The sequence below is a fragment of the Myiozetetes cayanensis genome, unplaced genomic scaffold (genome assembly GCF_022539395.1).
Source record: "Myiozetetes cayanensis isolate MyiCay16 unplaced genomic scaffold, myiCay2020 scf5-8, whole genome shotgun sequence".
NCBI lineage: Eukaryota > Metazoa > Chordata > Aves > Passeriformes > Tyrannidae > Myiozetetes > Myiozetetes cayanensis.
The window spans coordinates 52,916,299-52,937,744 of NW_026087742.1; the positions used below are offsets into that span (position 1 = coordinate 52,916,299).

The 21,446-nt window shown below is 35.6% G+C and overlaps 1 long non-coding RNA gene across 1 annotated transcript; it reads right to left on the bottom strand.

Annotated features, from left to right (window-relative positions):
- Positions 1–1,486: 1,486 nt before the first annotated feature.
- LOC126649648 (uncharacterized) lies at positions 1,487–6,092 on the bottom strand. The gene is made up of 4 exons (XR_007631107.1): positions 5,773–6,092; positions 2,887–3,000; positions 2,479–2,674; positions 1,487–2,014 (listed from the first exon to the last, which is right to left on the bottom strand). It is a non-coding gene; the product is annotated as an uncharacterized LOC126649648 (long non-coding RNA).
- Between the last annotated feature and the right edge of the window lie 15,354 nt (positions 6,093–21,446).

Below are 21,446 nucleotides of genomic sequence, written 5' to 3' on the forward strand. Positions count from 1 at the left end.
GACAGGACAGTTTGTATTGGAAGTGACCTTTCTAGGTCATCTAGTCCAACCCCCATTAAATAAGCAGAAACATCTTCAACCAGATCAGATTGCTCAGAGCTCCATCCAACCTGACCTTGAATGATTCCAGGGATGAGACATCTACAGTCTCTGCAACCTGTTTCAGTGTTTCACTGTTGTAGTATGTTGAGGACAACCATTAAATAAAAATTGGGTACCTTATGATGAGGGCCTACATTCAGCTTTTTATTGCTTCATCCAGTACATTACATCTTGTTCTCACACAACTGCACTCACAGTCTGACTGTAGGATCTTACGTATCAAAACTATTCTTAGCTCTGTTATCTATATATTATTACCAGCCTTCACATATGATTGGATGTTCACTTCTTATTTGCATTCTTTCCTTGCTGCTAGGCTCCACTGCCTTGTTGTATACCTCCACAATTCCCCCTTTTTTGTATTTGTGCCACAAATACTGCCTGAGTCGTCCCCTGCAGGGCCTTTTGCAAACATGACACCAAACATGGCAACATCAGTAATACAACTACAACAGTAAGCAACACAAGCAACCTTGTTTTGACTACAGACAAAAGCCATCTTGATAGTTCCCATCTACTAACAAACTATTTAGCTAGTCTTGACCAGCATCAACTTGCAACTCTTTGGTTCTTACTTCTAATCTTTGAAGGTTAACATGCATCAACTTACCATAATCAAATTTTTATAACACATCCTCTGAAAATCTTGACACTCATGAAGTATTTTAAGTTCATACACATAGATATCTACACAGCTTTTTTCACTCATACAGCTTTTTTCCCAGTCATTCAAAAGTTGGCCACCTCAATCACTCCTCACTCACACATAGCTAGAATTTTTATTATATTTTTACATTTCAACCACACATCTCAGATCCCAAGTATTACTGGCTGTGTACTCCTAAGTTTGCCATCTCCGGTGGTCATGTTTAGCAACTGCACCTGTCCTGAAGAGGAATCAATACAAGGAATATAAAGCTTAACAAACATAAATGAGATCCATTTTTGATCCAGTACCTGTTTATGTGCATGCATATTCTCCTCCCCCCCTTTTTTTTTTGTTTTGAAAATATGGTGTGTAAAATGCTCCCTTGACAATAATTTGTTCTATGAGTGAGTTAGCCCTGTTTTAGAATACCAAAAGCTAAGGAACTTAAGGGTATAATACTGGTGACTAACTTCTGCTTTTTGCATTTTGTAGTAATTTTAAATTCCCAACTGAAATGTACCTTAATGTAATGCCAGGAAGAGGGGAAAAGAAAAGAAGGAAGGTGTAATTTGCAATTACAAAACCTCTGCAACTAGGACCATTAGCAGATCTCCTAAACTCTTAACTATTCCCCAGCAAGTTCCACTTCTCTGTCAACTGTGACAAATTCAGTGAACAGCACTACCAGTCACGGACATGGAAATTTTCTTCAAAGCTCCCCTTTTTTTTTTTTTTTTTTTTTTTTTTTTTTTAAGCTGCTGCAGATTCGGCAGCTTTGGCACGCTACTGAGAAAGCTGTGTTGGCAATATTATAACTGTTGAGTACTGCAGCTCCGGGTCCTCCGGGACCCTCCTCACCACAGGCAGTGGGGCCTAATCCTGTCAGGGAGCGGCATGCTCTGCTCTGGCTTTGCTCGCCCTGTGCTGCCTCCGGTCTACTTTCAGTATGGCTGCAAAGCCACTCCAGTCTGTGCTGGTGCTCCACGCCGTTGCTGTCTCCGTGCCCTCTGTATGTTGGTATCTCCGATGTCTGGAATGCAGTTTATTCTTGGCTCCATCTGCCTCTTCCAGTTGTTTCCACTGTTAACAAAAAGCTTACAAACTGTTCCCATTAATAGTTCAGTCAGTTTTAAGTAGTTATCATGGTAGAAACAGATGAGAGAGTCAGGCAATTCCATAGAGGGACTGGACCGGTATCACCAGCAAGATGTCTCTTCAACTCTCACAGCAGCTTTGTTTTCAAGTCTTCTCTGTGTCTTCCGTCTGTGAACGGAATATATATTTATATACACTATATATAACTTGCAAAGCAAACATATTTTTACTTCTTGTTCAATTTCATTAACATTGTTAAAAGTTCAAAGAATGTTGTGGGTAGGCTTTATGGAATTCCAGAGTGAATGGTTGTCATAGTGACTGTGTTTACATCGGCATATCAAATGCCTTCCTTTGTAGCGCAGCGCAGGGGGGGAAGGGAGGGGTGCTGTGGGCTTCTGCCTTCCCGTAGTTTCTCAGAACCCCTTCAGCCTGCCTCACACCAGTCATGGGATTCATCACACCATGAATGGTGATTCCATCAATTCCCTGGGCAGCCTGATTCAATGCCTGACCACCATTTCAGTGAAGAGATTTTTCCTAATATTCACTTGAAACTTTCCCTGGCACAACTTGAAGCCATTTCCTCTCATCCTGTTGCTTGTTACTTGGGAAAAGAGATCAACACTCACCTTCCTACAACCACCTTTCAGGTATTTGTAAAGAGGGATAAAGTCTCCCCTGAGCCTCTTTTTCTCCAGGATAAACAATCCCAGTTCCCTCAGTCGGTCCTGAGAGAATTTGTTCTCTAGATTTTTCACCAGTTTTGTTACCGTTCTTTGGAAATCACCAGTGTTGACTCAGGCAGATAGGCCACCTTTATTTAACCTGAAAAAGGAACACGTACAGATAATATGGGAGCCCCTGGTGGTCTAGTGGTTAAGGGCACGGCGCTGTCACTGCCGAGGCCCGGGTTCGATTCCCGGTCAGGGACACTCCCCGGGCAGATGGAGCTTGTTAGCCATGTAAGGTAATCCATCTATGTCCTGAGGACCTTAGGATTAAAGGGTGGGCTCAGTTCCGCGCACACTGTGTCTCACCTAAAAAATCCAATGCGCAGGCTGGAAGGTGTAAAGACCTTCCCCGGATCTTCGCTCGCGAAGACTGGCCATTGTTATTATAGATAATATGTGTTCAATAAGTAGCAGAGAAGACTGCAACAGCATAAAAACATCAGGAAAGAGCAAGCAAGGAAAATTGGAGAATAAATTTGCACCTTACAACCAGTTACAACTTTCTGGTTGATGAGATCTCAAGCCTAATCACCTTGTCCTTGAGGATAAGAGCTGATAAGATGCTGGACAGCTATCAGTGATAGCTGTGCAACTTAGGCTCTGTGGCAATGTATACTCACAAATTATACTCAAATAATTTACAATGTAACTGTCAAAAAGTGAGACTTTTGTATAAGCAATTCATGTAATGGTAATTCATGTAATGATAATTAATGTAATGATAATTTGTAAGAACAGACAATTTGCAAGAAATATTTTGCTAATGAAGGTACTTAGTAAACTTTAGATTTAATGTTTAAAACTGACAATATTTGTCAGTCTCCTAAACACTCGATGCCAGCAATCTCTAGCTCCCTGATATAAGTATTCACATTAATTTGCCACACAGGAGAGGAGGATAAACATCTAGGTTTTCAGACATTTGCTTGAGTATTAGACCCTCTGTACTCTGAAGAAAGACAAGGAAGGTGATCAGAAGAAATGTTGGAGGGAAATAGAGTTAGAAAATAAATAAGGAATGCATATAAAAGACAGAACGAAGAGATTGTGAAAAGAAAGGTGAAAAAAAAAAGAATAGCTAAGAGACCAACTGCTATTGACCCAACCAAAATGGAACAAACTCAGGAAAATAAAAAAGGATTCAACCAAAAGAAATAATATAAACTATACACCTATACCAGCCCACTAAAATAAAGTTTATTAGTAATTCACATCTCATTGATTGTAAATGGATGGCATATCTCCCCAAGTTTCCTTTAGATATAGTAATTTGGAAATCCGATGCCTTTAGGAATATCATCTAATCATACTGGGTTTGAAAATTCAATATTTGTAAGAAAACAGCCTTGGAGAAGCTATATCTGGGCGAAGTGCTTTTCTCATGAGTTACTGGGTTTAGTTCTGAGAATAACAAATAGAGGCTACATTTGTCAAGGCTTGGATACAGTTGTGTCCTGTACCAGTACAGATGTACTAAGAAATTACTGGTTTGTTTTTAAATAAACAAATCATTTAAATGAAAATTAACATAACTTTATACCTATATGATATCTTAACACCAAATGAATAAAGAAAAAAAAAAGACAAAATAGTAAAATTCTGATAATAGAAACTATATTTGACAATAGTATCTTTCCCTTTCATAATATTAGTATTTTTCATTACTTTATTAATACATTTTCCCACCAAAAGTAATAAAGCCTGTATAAAAAAGCTTCATAAATGTTTCAAATAGAATAAAGAAATTTGTCTTTAGTTAAAAAGAGAAAAACTATCAAAAACTTTTGTTTCTTTGTGTACTAGATTTATCCTTTACTTTGCTTAGAATATGAACAGAGAGATGATACGAGAGATGGCACATGAAAGGTATATACATCTTCTGTAGTAGGTTATTATCAGAGAATTAGTAGGATTTACAGAACGGTTCTTTTCTGATGGTTTGATGTTATTTTGCAGTTTTGTGCATATGAGTAACAGGAATAAACACTGTATAGTGATATGACTTTCAATAGGTTTTCTTTTTTTTTTCCCCTTTGTTTTAACACTGAATGTTACTAATACCGCTTTCTCAGGACTTTTTTGTTAATAATGAACCATGAACCAACAGCTTACATTAGCTCCTTATAAAACACTATACAGAATATTATGCAAGTAATAGCCTTTGCTGCCATAGAAATGTATCAGCAGTCATACCTTTTCACTTTTAAATACAACTAAATTCATTTACTAATAAAAAGCATTCTGCAAATAGCTTGGACTGATATGTACCACAATTATTATGAAGAGCAAATTGTTAATCCTAAAATTTCCTAAACACTATCTAGTTTACTTTTCAAGACTTTCAGACTAATTATCATATCACCATCTTTGTCCATATCCTGTCCATCAATGTCTATATACATATTTTATCCTAATGGTATTGACTGCCCAGAGTTTTTACCTTTGCTAGCTTTTTATTGAAGAAAATAATGATTTATATGCAGTCTATAGCCTCTAAGTTTTAATAGAAAGTTAAAGAAGTATCCTGTCTGAATATTGTGAAAGCTCCTACTAAGAAAATACAAATTTTAAATTACAAAAGAGAGAATCGATACTAATACTGTGGTTATATAGAATGTTTTTCATGAAGAAAATAAATAACACTGACAATATAGATAAAACATTTAGTATTTACTCTTAGTGAATAAGAACATGGGAAAGTAAGGTTGTTTTACAGTGAGGTTTACAATAATTGCCTTAGATCAGTGACTGCTAAAAGTCAGTGTATGTTTTACCATGTATTTTCACATTAGTTTACTAATACATATGAAGTAGCCATCACATGCAGTAAATAAGCATAATATGTGGCAACATACTATTGCTTTGTAAGAAATCTCAGAAATTACAACTGAAACAGGATAGATTCTGTCATTACCTTCTGATGAAAGGAGAGAGCTCAGATCTACAAAATTACGTCAGTGTGGACTTTCCCATGAATTTCTGGGGGCTAAAAAGACAGTCCAAAATAGGCATATGAATCACCTGGACCACCAGGTGACCACTAAGACAGCAATACCAGAAAAATCAGGACATTGCAAATAATAAAATGGAGGTACTAGCTGACCAGAATTAAGGATCAAGCATAAGTTGCAAAGTAAAATTCCTCTCAGTACCCATAGAAAATCTTCTTTTTCTGGAAATTCTGATGATTACCTGTTCTCTTCATGCTTCTCTGAGGAAGTTTCCTTCTCAGTATAAAATTTCTGTTGTTCCTACTATTCTCTATCCGTTCCATTCTGAAGTGTTCTTTGAAAGGTATGAGCCTAATTTTTCCCAAAGCCTCCCTCTTCCATGGTAGTTTAGACTGTATGCACCAACAAAGACAAGTCCTTCTCTTTGTAGTAGCCTCCTCTAGTGCACAGACCTATTCATTAAAACAAAGACAATGCAGAGTAATAAGAAGTTGTGACAGATCTGTCAAATCAGCTATTTTTTAAACTCTAATTCCATTGTTTCGATGTGTTATAGAAGAGATGAGATTATATCAGATTTTATTAATATATATTCAGTTCTTAGGTTTCAAAACAGATTCATAGATAGAATACATGACATTCTATTGAAATAGAGCTATGCAGTTATATAATTCTTTAAAGTTCATGGAAAGTTCTCATAAAAGAAAATTTCTTAAACTGATTAACTACTTTATCTGAATTGAAATACCTTTATGCTGTAAAGTTAGAAAAAAAATTGTTCTCACATTCCCAATCAACTTTACTGTTTCCCATATTGGTACTGCTTGAGATTTGTAGCTAACACTATTGTAAAACAGAAGATATATATTCTTTAATAACAGAAATGTTGCTTGTTACTTATTTTTAGAATTAATCATTCAGAAGCTATTTAAAGATGCAAATTATTGTAGCAAAACATCACGGGGCCATAAAGATTTATAAGCTGTTAAATGATCTTCAGGGCAAAAGCAAATAACATGTAACACCTGGCATAGACAGTATGTTTAACAATAATACAAATCCTTTATGGTACATTAACACCTTCAGAAATGAATAATGTCCTAAAATCAATTTCACAAAAAGTTACAGATGAGGGTCAACATGTAATGTAATTGCGCTGAACAAAATCAGCAAATAGAATTTATCTACCTCCTCTATGCAAGCTCTCTTATCATTAATATTCCCCAACAAAAAGAATTTAAGAAGTGTTTGTGATGGATGATATTTATTTCCTTGAGGATCTGAACTATTTTGCTATTTATCAGAATTAGAGTTATTATGCATCCTATTCCTCATTATGTGCCTAATTAATTTGCTGTATTAAAAATTCATCTTACTTTGTTCAGATCAGGCAAGCCAAAACCTTTTAATTTCATTGTGCTCAAAAGATTAATTTTCTCTGCTATCATAAGGACTAATAATTTATTCATATTACTTGAATCAATCAGAAAATCACTTTTCCCCCCCTACATGTATTGCAAAGCTAGAGGGCTTCTCTAAGCATTTTTTTTTCCTGCAAATTTAAAATATTTAATTGGCAGCAATGGTGTTACATTGAACTAAATACTTGAACCAGTTCAATACATATAGGGGTATATAATGGCTTTGCAGTGAAAATAAGGCAGTAAATGGTGGTGCTGAAAATAGCTTTAGCAAAACTCACTAAAAATGTTGACTTGTTTGTTTTTTACTTTGAAAGATAGCTAGGTTGTGTAAACTGATCGTATCTCTCCAATTTTTAACAATTAATTCCATTACTTATTTTTCAGCCTGTATCAAGAAAACAGAGCAATTAAAACTTCTATAACAATACAGTGGAGTCAAGAATATAAAAATAGGCAACCAAAACCAAAAATTATCGTATATATGATCTACATATTCTCTGCATTCAAAAGACTATTTAATGTTGACAAAAGCTGGTCTTTGGCAAAGACAATTAAGTTCAGCTATGTTCTTTGAAATTGTTACAATATGTCTGTATCTGTACATATCTGAAATAAATCTGTAATAAATCTGAAATCTGTAATTTTATGTTCAACTGAAAATTTTTTTAATCTGTAAGAAAATACCGTGATTTTACAAATTTTTTATGTTTGAAGTTTTTGTTATTAATCAGACTTTATGAAGATGTTTATGTCTGTCTTCTTTTGCTTGAATTATTTAAGTGCAAATATAAGCATTTTTGTTTGATCAATACTACCCTCTATTTTAATATTCCAAATTATAATAAGGAGTGAAAAATTGCAATTGTATCAGTACTTACCCCCTTTTTACTCCACTATAGGATGTAGTGTATTTCACATGAAAAAATATTTATGAATAAAAACGATATAACTTTCTTCAGACTGTGGGCATATATTAAATCAGTGTTCACAATTTTCACTAAGAAATATGATGGCAAAGGTGTTCCATTTATCACTGACTCAGAATGAGATTTATCTTGGTAAATGTTAAATGTCTTTCAATTTAGTATGTAGTCCAAGACAAACTATGTTGATTAATTCCATTTCAGTCAATGAAAAAAGACTGAAGAGACATGACTATAAGACAGATGAAAAGAACAGACATTTTTAGGTGACCTTTTTCAGCAGATCTCAGGCCTCGATGACTTGATACGGACTTAACTTATGATGAAGAGAAGCAAGACGAATCCTATCCTTCACAAATGAAGGGAAAAAAAAATCATTCACCTAAAAGCATATCTGCACTACCATATAGGCCAAAAAAAAAAGGATCCACTTCTGATGCTAATGGAGTCTTAAAAATTCCTGAGGTCTCAAGTAATGTCTGGTGAAAGACCAGGGAAGATAGTATTCATGCAAGTCCAGGAATATGCCATTGTCCAGAAATTTTTGCAGGATAAAGTACCATTTACAGATTTGTCTATAGCCTTGTAGATTTTAATTTTAAGAAAACAACTATTGTATTTCCAATATTCGTTGAAACTCATAACAAAAATATATTTAGATTTTTGTGAATTAACCTTCATTACAATAGTAGATCCATAGTAGAGAAGAACCAAAAGCAGAGATACTAACCTAAATGGGAATTTTTGTCAACTTCATTATGTTTGAATAATAAATTCAAAATATTACAAGAAGTTAAAGTACTTCACTCTAAAGTTTTCTGAGTCTTGTTTGAATTGATTTTCATTTTTTTAAGTATTCATCAGATTTGTAAGATTATCATCAGATTTGTAACAGATTAGCCCCTGTAAAAGAAAGGGACTAATAAGAAATAAATATTTATTTTTATACCAAATTTTAACTCCATTTTCAAAGACCTTAAAAATACCCTTTATTTTTGTTGTTCCAGTTTTGGGGAACTATATGTTCCATTAAAGTATCCCTTTTTATCTAAGTATTTTTACTGATATTTTATTTTTTATCTTAATTTCACTTTTTCATAAAAAAAGTCAAAATCTGCTCAATAATGGTCTAATCCCACAGAGCTCTTACCATACAGAGGTCAAAGAAAATGCAGGTAAAACCACTACCCTGAACCTGTGGAGAGGAAGTGTAGATCTCCAGTAAAGTGTTTGAAATGTTGATCCAAGAGGAATGAATCCCAGTCCTTAGCACATGAAAGGGCTGTTTCATGTAAAACTGATACACAAAGAGGTGCTGGAAAGAAAAATCAAGCTGTATACATTCAGACATTTTGGATAAGTATTCTTACCTTTAAGTGATTGTTAGCCTTAAACTACTCTCCCCAAAAGTCAAAAATATGAACTCAAGATACAGAGGTCTCCAAGACACTGGATAGTAAATTGAAAGGCTCAGAAGTTCCTCTAACTCAAAGCTCACCTCTTAAAAGTAAATTATTTTCTCTTCAGGTAGACAACTGCCTCTTATAGGCAACAGGATCCTGAAGATCTGTAAAAGTTATTCTTTAAGAACAAAAGATTCACACGATTGTACCTCTCAGGCTACAACTATGCCAGTAAACCTAAAAGACAAGTCATGGTCTTGAACACTGCCACACATTTCTCTCTGACTGCTTGCCTGCTTTTTAGTATGTTTTGTACCATGCCAGTTAGTACATTCCCAGAAGAGGTTCAGATGTGGTTTGAAGAATAACAAACCTGCTGTAATTAACCTGGTCAAGGCCACCCTGCTCTAAGATGAAAGTAAATCTATCCCCACAGATGTGCATCAGCATTTTACGTACCTTTGGGGACAGAGGAAAAAAGTCCTGGCCTCTTTTTGCAGCATGCAAACATAGTCTAACAGAAAAAGACATCGGTTTTGGATCCTATGCTAGGGATAGGCATAAATATTTGCTGTTTTGTAAAAACACATCTTTAAATGTGTGCAAAATTTTAAGGTCAAAAGCTGATTGATTACACAGTTAAACATCCACATGATTAAGCAGCACTGAACACAAGTGTTTAAAAATCTAATTGTAGATTCAGGTCTTGTAATTTCCATGTGTAATCAGGTTCAGTAATTCTAGACTTTTTTTTTTTGTTGTTGATAACCAGCTTCAACTTCTTTTGCACTTGCAGTGTGTGAAATCTCAGATATTATACTTTTCTGAGATTTATGTAGCAGTTATTAGACATTTCCCCATCAACACAACAGACATTAAGAATGAGATATTGCAACACTTGCCTAAAAGCATCAATGATCTGACAGCATGAGGAAAGCAGGCACAGATAGGTAGCAGCAAAAGTTATTTAACTCTTCTCAGTCCTGTATGCTGTTAAGGAATGGATGTTTACAGGGCCTAGTTCTCTTAAATATGTTTATATCACTAGTGGGGTTCCACCTAGGCCATGTGCTCTTCAACATCTTCATAAATGACATGGACACAGGACTGGAAGGGATACTAAGCAAGTTTGCAGATGACACAAAACTGGGAGGAGTTGTTGACTCCCTCACAGGCAGAGAGGCCCTGCAGAGAGACCTCAACAAATTAGAGGGCTTGGCAATCACCAACAATGAAGTTCAACAAAGGAAAGTGTTGGATTCTGCACCTGGGATGGGGCAACCCTGGGTGTTCCTAAGGAGTGGGGAACAAGATGATGGAAAGCAGTGCCATGGAAAGGGAACTGCGGGTCTTGGTTGATGGTAAGTTGAATCTGAGTCAGCAGTGCCCTGGCAGCCAGGAGGGCCAACCGTGTCCTGGGGCAAAGCATCATCAGTCAGTCAAAGGAGGTGATTGTCCTGCTCTGCTCTGCACTTGTGTGGCCTCACCTTTAATATTGTGTGCAGGTTGTGAGCACCACAATATAGGAAATACATTAAGCTCTTAGACTGTGTCCAAAGGAGGGCAACAAAGATGGTGAAGGGCCTTAAAGGGAAGACATATGAGGAGCAGCTGAGGTCACTTGATCTGTTTAGACTGGAGGAGACTGAGTGGAGACCTCATTGCAGTCTACAACTTCCTCATGAGCGGAAAAGGGGGGTCAAACAGACACTGATCTCTTCTCTATGGTGACCAGTAACAGGACCTGAGGGAATGGCCAAAGTTGTGTCAGGGAAGGCTTAGGTTAGATATTGAAAATAAGGCTCTTCAAGCAGAGGGTGGTTGGGCACTGGAACAAGCACCCTAGGGAAGTGGTCACAGCACCAAACCTGACAGAGTTCAAGAAGCATTTGGTCAATACTCTTGGGCACATGATATGACTCTTGGGCATGGTCCTGTGCAGGGCTAAGAGTTGGACTTCGATGACCCTTGTGGGTCCCTTCCAACTCTGTGTATTCTGTGATTCTGTGCTATGTTACTGTAATGAAATTGGCAGAAATTAATTTCTGGATTTGAAAAGTTTATTATACAGACATCTAGGAATTACTGTTAAAGCAGTCCTTGTAAAACACGAATTTGAAATCTTATCATAAAAGCCAGCCTTCCAGGTCCTTATGGAAATTGAAATACAGTATCAATTCTCTATTAAATCAGGCTTGATTGTGTAGCATGATAGTCTGCAGTGTTTAATTTCTGCCAAAACCAAACACACATCCCTTCATAAATCCTTCTTGTCTAAAGCTGCATATGCCTCATGAATCCCTCTGCTCTGTTACATAAACAATTCACAGAAACAGCATGAGCTATGATCTTTTAATGTACAAAACACATTTTAATTTTTTTTTGTTGTCTTAATTGTACTTAAATTGTACCAAAAAATTGTAATTATTTAGTAGTGGTGTCACATAGAGGAACACAACAATGCAGTCATATAAAATGTTTTTGTTTTTACTTTTAATATCAACTGTTAACTATTTTCTATGAAAGGTGTACTCTGTGGATATGTCTTTTGATGCAAGTTTCTTTTGATTCATTCAATTTCACCCCTACATAATAAGTTAATTAAATCTACTTTGACAGTATATTTGGCACACTCTGAAATGTTTTATATTGTAACATTTGAGCATATATGAGCATGATAGGCTATTAGTAAACAGATATCCCAAATATATATAATATATAATATATTATATGTTATATATTATATATATAAGCAAAACTAGTAATGGCCTCAGATTGATACAAAACTAAAAAACCCAGGGATTTCAGATACAGTGGAATTTTTAGACCTGAATTTAGATTTTTTGCTGCACATGGGTGCTATACTCGAAATTACAAACCTAATAGTCCTCTGGCAACTGCTACTTAACAGTTAAGCATAAAATAAAGTTGACTTGAGTGACACACTAACTAGAAGTTTCCTTAGTTTCTTCAAGATGTGCTTCTACATGTAACAGCTTTTCTGGACTAGTAAGAGCTCAGTAGTCCTGTGAGTAAGCTGATGTGGCAAGATCTACAAAATTTATATTAGAATGAACAACTGCGGTGGGTTCACCTTGGCTGGATGCCAGATGCCCACCCAGCTGCTCTATCATGCCCCTTCCCAGCCGGACAGGGGAGAGAGGAAGAGGGAAAACAACTTGTGGGTTGGGATAAGCCAGTTTATTTAAAGCAAAAGGAAAGTAAAAGTTTGTGCATGAAAAATCGAAGTAAAAGATAACACAGTTTATTCTCTTCTTCCCATCAGCAGTGATGGTTGGCCACTCCTGAGCAGCAGGGCTTCAGCACACACAGTGGTTCCTCAGCAGGCAGCCATGGGACAGAATGAACGCCTGCCTTCCTGCTCTGTGCCTTAGTTTTATATCTGAGCTGACGTCACATGCCATGGAATATCCCTTTGGTCAGTTTGGGTCAGCTGGTCTACTTGGGTCCCCTTCCAGAATCTTGCCCTCGACTGAGGAAGGAATGTTACAGTGCTGATGCTGTGCTCAGCAGTAGCCAAAACACCAGTGTGTTATCAAGACCCTTCTAGCTACCAATGCAAAGTCCAGCACTGGGAGGGCTACTATGGGTAAATGAATTCCAGTTCAGCCAGACCCAATACAACACCTAATGCAAGTATATATATGTGCATGTAAATATGTATAAAGAGGAGTTGCTCTATTCTAATTATAAAAAAACTTTATGAGTTATAAGATTCAGCAGAATAGTGGAAATAATGGTTTCTGATTTCTTCTATTTGAAGAGATTTTGCCCTTGCCATGGACATGAATGTTATAAGAAGATATTTAAGGTAACTATCAATTATTTTACTGTAGCTACTGCACAAGGCCCAGTAAAATTCATAAAGAAAGGAAAAAGCAAGAAGAAATGTTGGAATTAGAATACTTAATATAAAAGTGGCAGAAAAAATCACGGACTTTACGGACAAATTCCACCAGGTAAAACACAGAAGCTGTCCCATGAGTTGGCACTAGATTTAGGCTTCTGCCCAGCTTTGTAATGTCTATAACTACTAAAACCACAAAGCTGTGCTCCTTTTTATGTTTTCTTTGTATGACTCAATGATTCTTGAATTATGTTCCTCAAAGTGGAACCACCCTAATAGTCTTAGTAGCTTACACAATGGTTAGGGCACTTAAGTGGAAAATTGAAATATGGTTTTTAATCTACTCATGCACAGAAAGGAACTGGACCTCTATCTCACTTTTTGTAAGTAATTTTTCTTTAACATAAAGGCGGTTCTTGAAAAAGCAGACAGATTCACAGCTGGATTAAAAACAAAACCTAAAACAAACAAGCAAACAAACATACCTAAGCTTTTCTCAATTATTTGGAAGAATGAATGTGGGTAACTGACCTTACCAGGAAAATCCACACTGTTAAAAAGACTTTTTTGTGTATTCTGTGTGAGGCTTTAAAATGGAAGACTTAAGCTTTGTATCTTTACCTAATGTACTGTGAGGGTTAAACCTAAGCATATTCTTGCTCAGTGTTTTGAAATATTTGGCCCATAGTCAGTGTCTGTAATGTTCCTCTTTTGACCCACATTCACTATTATGGGTGTTTGATATGACTGAGCTATATTTTAAGTTATAGTCTATACCAGAATGAGTGAAATGGAATTATAACTGCTCTGTGGCTAGATGGCTTGTCAGTATATACATTTATCAAGTATAGTGATAAAGATGCAACTTATAGTTTTGCAGCAGCAGTAAAATCTCCTGGGTAATGGCAAAATGTAATGACATGGATGCTGAGTGAGGTGGTGGTACCTGAGAATAAAGTGATAGCTTTATGAAGGGAGAGTTATAAAAAATCACAGTGCTTGCATCTTTGTGAGAAATTTTTTGAAACTGCTATCAAAGTATGTGGTATAGAATAATATACTCTTCTATAAGATCATAAAATTAAAATCTATTTATGCTGACCATTTATGATTTTATGTTATCTGACCTTTCATGAAAGATAGAGAGCAAAATATTATTGTTTTCATACAATATAAAGAAACCACAACTACATTTAAGATATTTGAGAACATAGGTCCATTTTTATGTGCAGTCATGATACATTTTTAAAACAATGAATTGAATCAAACATAACTACCCCAAATGATAAAAACAAAAACCACTCAGACACACACACACAAAAAAAATTCAGTTTTGCATGATAATCTGGGTTTTCACAAAACTTATGTTGACAGTTTTTCATATCTGAGGTAGTGGCTGGAAAAAATTCTAGAAACATAAACCAACATTTATATAAGAGAGTCAAAATATACGTAAATTTTATAAAATATGATCTTATATGATTAGCCCTGTAAATAAATATGTCAAGGCCATGTTACATGGAAAAAAAGGGTAATTCACATTGCCTTTTTATAAAGTAGCAGTATTTTTCCAGTTTGAGTTAAAAAAGTTTATTTTGCATGAACACTATATGCTCATTTGAGCTCTTTTAGATGACATTTAACAGGAAGATAAGACTTGCAATGATAAGACTGTTGGTTTTGTTTCAGTTTGTTTGGGTTTTTTTCCTGTAAAAGCTGCAGACTGCATTGCTCAATTTCCCTGGTTGAAAACCGTGTAGGTTTTCATGGTAACTGACAAAAGACAAACCGTTTTAATGAAAAAAAGCAGGATTTAAATTCCTATGATTTGGTTGAAAGAATTGTCTAGCTAAAGTAATAAACCTCAAATTTTTTTTTTACTTTTTACTTCTTTTGTTAATTTATAAAACTACAGTTTTAGAAACTAGATGTAGCTGCTACTTTGTGGTTAGAAAAGAGGCATGTAGTTTTGAGGAAGGACTCTCCTTTTTATTGATCTAGATCCCATCAGAACAACTTCTGCTGATTTCTCTGAGGGACAGTTAAACTGCGAGTTTGAACAACTGCAAACACCTTCTGTTACTATTATTAGGACAGAAATTCTACACATTATTTTATGCAATATCTTCTGTAGAAAATCTATCAGGATAATTTCAAGTGAAACTATTGTCCATTCAGTGACCACTGATTTAGGGGAAGATGACAAGTTTTGCAATGCTGGGATAAGACATGATTTAGTCAAAAGGATATCAAGTTGTGCCTGTTCATCACAGCACATTAATGGCTTGTTAATAAAATGTCGCTGCAGAGTTTGAGAAGCCAGCTGTCAGAAAATTAGAACAGGATTGTGGAAACTAAACCAGGCATAAAAAACATGCATGTTATTTGTTTGTGGACTTCTTGATTGTTTCCATGTCTCTTGTTTCTAATAATTTTGCTAAACAATTTTTAAAAAATCAGTTTGATCTTTGGGGGTTTTTTTGTGGTTTTTTTTGAGAGACAGGCTCTTCTGCAAGAAAAAAGGAATGTTCTCTACATTTTACTTTGTAAGCACAGGAAAAACTAATCTATGTAATTACACTTGCTAACAAGATTGTTCATGTTCCTTGAAACAATAAAGTACCACAATAACAGTGTGTCATTTTGAAGAGCATTTTTCTTAATAATCTGGACTTGGCCAGAGATAACCTCACACTGCAGATGAACTGAAATACTTTTGTTTCTGTTTCCGATCAAAACCACAGTCCTAAAATTTTTTTAAAGGAAAACCTTTAAAATCTTCTATGTATATGAGAGATAATTTTAAGTGCTTGCTTCTGGAGTGTAGGTTAAAGAGCTCTAAGTATTTCAAATTGCAGTAGATGGCTCTCTGTAGGCAACTGAGTACCAAATGCTTTTTTATTTGTGCTACATTTCTTTTCCAGTAATTTACTGCCATCATAAGTGAAATGATCTTTAAAACAGTGGTTTAAGTTTGCACTGAAAGCAGAAAGGAAAGAAGAAGAATGAATATGTTCATATCCTGGGTACAAAACAAGAGTAAAAATGTAGTACAACAAGGCAGATAGACTGTGAATATTTTTCAGGAGTTTCTATGGTAAGAAGTCACACATAATAGACAAAAGCTAATGCAAAAAATGACACAGGGAAAATGGAGCAGGCAATCGATATGAAACAAGCCCCAGTTAGTGTAAAATGGTGAAAAGTGTACTGTATTGAGGACGTGACTTCCTGTTTTCTAAAATATTTTTTCTCAGGTGTAGCAATGATAAAAAATAACATGGAAAAAATAGGGGGATCCAAAATCAGAGTAGAAAATTTACTGAAGTGAGGAAAAAGATGAAGCAAACATAAATTTTCAGTTGTTTCTGCTGCACAGTACAGAAAGGCCATAAATGATCTGTGGATTTGCTACAAAAACAGAACAAAACAAATCAAAACAAACAAAAACCCCACAAAACAGAACAAAACAAAGCAAAGCAAAGCAAAACCAACTTTCTGAAGGTAGAGAAGAGAAAAGCAGGATGAAAATGTGCAGGCACGTAGCAGAGCATAAGAGATTGCCTTGTATGATGGACAGGTCTAAAAACTGCTTTTGTGGTTGAGCAGGACTGAACACTGAAGTGAGGAACTGTCTGATAGATGCTTAGAGGGAATCTGAAAGGGAGAAAAAGATTCTTTATTCAGTGTTGAAAATACTCAAACCAATCATATCGTAAAAATAATGCTAATGTTTTTTGTTAGCAAATATCTCTTCCTCTGGAGAACAAAAGAAATCTTTACTTACCAAACATTACACTTTAGTGCATGATTTGTTAGTTGCTTTGCCTAAATTTACAAATGCCTCTGAGTTTTCTGGGCAATAAATCATTCTCTGTCACAGAGAATGACAGCTTTGCCATAAAAATTACTAGAAGCACATACTGATGACTATTGCATATTAAAAATATTAACCCTTATATATTCCACTGCTGGTTGCCAAAATGCAGGGTGGAAGAATTTCCAAAGAATTATATCTATGAATCACAGCGACATTTTAAATACTCTGCATTAAAAAACCAAGAAAATGTTTTCTGTTAAAGACATTTTGTTTGTATTTTTGATTTTCTTATAAGTAAAAGAAAAAAAAATTTCTGCTTTGTGAAAATATTATTTTCCAGTTCTTTTTCCAGAAAGAATAATCCCCTCTCTAATCTTTCTGTTTCAGAAACGTCAAGGACTTTTCAGACACCTGGGAAACCAAATTTATACTTAATTAGGCTATTATACAACCACATTAATCTTGCTGCTGCTATAAAAAATGGTCAAGCTGCTACAGGTATCAGATACTGCAAAGATGTTAGACTTGCATCTTAACCAAAACAAAAAACCTACACACAATAAAGTATTTAATAAATCCTCAGTATATTGTGCTTTATACATTGTGGGCTTTGTATAAAGTATTTTCATTACTACTGTCTTTTCAGTTTCTGAGCATTGAAAAAAATGATAGACAATGGAAAAGAACTAAGATCTTTTGCAAAGTCATTTACAGTATAGCAAGGTTATTTGGAGAAATGCAATGGCAAAGGACTGAATTTGGCTTCTTTATTGTTATTTAAATTATTTTCAAAGGAAAATTGTGACATTAAAAATACAACACACGATATCTGAATACTGGTATTGATAGTCAGCCTTGCATTCATTTCTCTAAGAAGTAAGCAGTAATAAAATGATATGAAAATTTAGGTAGGAGGAGCATTTGGAATTTCTTCCATGTAGTTTTATCACACAGGTAGATGGGAGAGGAGGGACAGTGAAATGCAAGATTCATTCAAGCATCAAATACAGTATTCAAGACAATGCAACTTCCCGCTTGCCTTACTTGGCACTGAAAAAAACTTATTATTTCCTGCACACTTCTTCTGTGGGAAAGTTCTTGTGTTGTCAGCTAAATAAGGAAGAGTATTGACAGTGAATGTGATCCCAGTAGTGAGGCCCACTGTCACGGTCCCTACTGGGAAAGCAGACTCAGCATAACATTTTGAATCACTTCAATATACTGATTCAGCATTTCTGATATAAGTAATTTAAAAGACTAAATTTAGCATAACAGCAGATTTGAGTCTAAAACAAGGGACATCCTTCACAATGAGGCACATTTGACAGGTAGGCTTTAAGTAAACAGACTTACATACATGCCCACAATCCCTAGTGTAAAAAATAAATAATGCACGTTCACCATGGCTTCACTTAAGTAGCAGTAGTTTAAAGAAATTGTGGCGTAAAGCAAGCAGCTTCTATAGAGTGCCTTCTTGATAATTTAATTTAAATTATTTGCTGCATGAATTAGGAATATGATATGAAGCACAGAAGAGCGTCACGTAAAAGTGAAGGAGTTCCTTGAACCCTTAATGCTTGATCAGTTTGCCAATACCCAAGAAAAGCTGAGAACATTGTGCCTGACCAGTCTGTCAGCATCTCATTATCGAGACTCCACTGGACAGTCCATTTATAGGAAGATGATTCGACTAACTTGTTCAGGAACATGTCCAACAGTATCACAATCAAATCCTCTATTTCCTGACTGATTTTCCAAAGGGAGACTTCCTCCTGAATCTCCCCACTTTTCTTGAGTGAGTTATCCACTGCTAGCAACTACCAGTGCCCTTGAAGGACTCAAGCTGAACAGTTTACGGAGTAACACACTTTATTAACAAACATACTGATAATAGAAAATTGGGATAGATTAAGGTTTAAAGATTGCTGATGGTAGTAACTGACTGCAAAAATGAATTTGAAGCAATATACAGACAAGCTCTAATCACAAATGAAAACTAACTCACGATAATCACTTAATGCGCATAAAGTTCTTACCCAATCAGCATCCTTATGGGAGAGGACAGGTTCAGCCTTTCAACTGATCCCAGAAGTTACAATGGAGTCTTCTCTAACTTCTACCCATTCTTAACTCACTTTTATACTAATTTTTTTACATTTAGATGAAGCTTGAGTGACATACAGAAGTCACTGTAGTGACTTCTACACGAGTCATACAGAACTCCACAGAAGATTTTGAATGAGAGATTGTGCCCACTACACAGCATATCCAATCAGTATAAATTCCAAAAACTTACTCTTGTTGAAGGCCTGAAGAGTTTTCTGTTTTGAACCTTCTGCCTATCTTACTAAAGACTAAAGAATATCACAACAAGGAAATGTGCAGTGCAGGACAAAAACCTGCTAGATATCATCAAATTTTATTTAAAAAAACCCCAACCAAAACCAAAAGAAACCCAAACAAAAACAAAAACCCACAAACAAAAACAAAAACCCACAAACAAACAAAAAAAACCAAAACAAAAAACCCACACCAAAAAAACTGTTAAAAGGCAAAGCGAAGTTTATACACTCTTGTTTCTCCTCTTTTTCGTCATATATTGGAGAATAAAAAACTCACACTGTGAATTCTATTGTTTGAAACCGAGAGTCCAAAAATAAGCTTTGAAAGCTTTTTTCATTTTTATTCTTCTATGACTTAAGATGCCCCTTTTTAGAGGAAATTATAAACTTGTGAATATAGGAATTGTGGATATAAGTATCTAAGTCTGTGCTTTTAGTCTAAGTCTAGTCCGCTTTCAGATACTCAGTTATACTATAATGTATTAGTTATACCAATCTTTTTAGAAGATTAGTATTACCTGCAAGTAAATGAACACAGCTGACTGGGACGAAAATGATTTTTCTTTTACAGAACTTTCAAATCAAATGCTTTTGATTCCAAACCCAAATGTATCTCAGAATTCTTTGTCTTGTGCTATGATACCTGCAGAAGTAGTTTTAGTGGTTCATTACAAAGTACACAATTCAGGAAAGTATTCTTGTCAGCAGAGAAGAAGGCAATGATACATTCAGCCTATCTCATATCAGATAATATGCAGATATTTCTAATCCATGTTTTAGCCAGCATAGGACAACTCACTGTGATATTCTTCAAGGAGAAATATTCATATCATAGCCTGTTAAGATCTGATTACCGAGAGATGCCTCTGCCCAAATTAAGGTGAAAACGAAACCATATGCCAAAGTCAATAATAAGGATTTTATTTAAAATGAATGTGAGGTAAAGAGAAAGAAAAGAGAGGAGAGAGAGAGATCAAGCAGAAGATAGTTACCACCTGTGGATTCAGCATTATGCAGTTTAAACTTTTTAACCCTGGGCTTCTTGGTGGTGAGGGTCTAAAGGTAATTAAAAATTTTTCACTATTTATAAATTTTAGCAAAATAATTAATGCTCATTAGCTACATATTTCTCCTATTGCATTGGTTAAATTATTTCCTCACTCCTAATGGTAATTAGTGCACATGCTCAGCCTTTCTTTTCTTTTGAGTTGGTGGGTTTCTTTGGTTGGTGGACCGTGAGCTGGTGGATTGTGATCTCCCCCTGCTGGAATTGCCTTTTACTCTGGCTGACAGAAATCTAGTAAAGTTCAACCAGGGGAAGTTCAACAAGGGAAAGTTCAAAGTTCTGTACCTGAAGAGGAACAATGCTAGGCAACACTACATGCTGTGGGCCACCCAGATGGAATACTGTTAGGCAGAAAAGGACTTGGGTTTCTAGGTGGTCACTAGGTTGAACCTGAAATGCCAACGCACCCTTGCTGCAAAGAAGGCAAATGGCATCCTGGGCTGCACTAGAAACAGCAGGTCAAGGGATAATCTTTCCCCTCTATTCAGCACTAGTGAAACCAAACCTGGAGTACTTGTGTGCAGTTCTGGATTCTCCAGTACAAGACAGACACGGTCATATTGGAGCAAGTCCAGCAAAGGGTCACAAAGATAATGAAGGGATTGGAGCCTTTCCTTCAGTGAGGAAGGTCTGAGAGACCTGAGTGTTCAACCTAAGAAGGTACATTTAGCTGAATTTTTAAAAAACTCAATGCACAAACAAACCTGAATGTTACAGCAGATTACCAGTGTCATTTAAAGTTTCTTTACCACTACTAGCACAGCTGCAAGTACGGCCTGAAATGAATACTGAGTTCCACCGCAGTTTTCAGGTTTTTTTAGCTCTTGCTCTCCCTGGTGGATCTGCATAACATAGCGACACTAATGCCTTCATAAATCTAGATTTTATCGTAAGGAAAGGTTAATTAGCACATTTTCTTCACCTCCGGTAAAAGTCTATATTTATTGGAGTGATGTTTTTAAGTTAGAAAAAATTCATCTACAACGAACCAACCCCCCAGATAAAAGAACTTAGATTAAAAACTTATTATAACTTACAGTTTAACATATACATATAAATTTTTATTTAT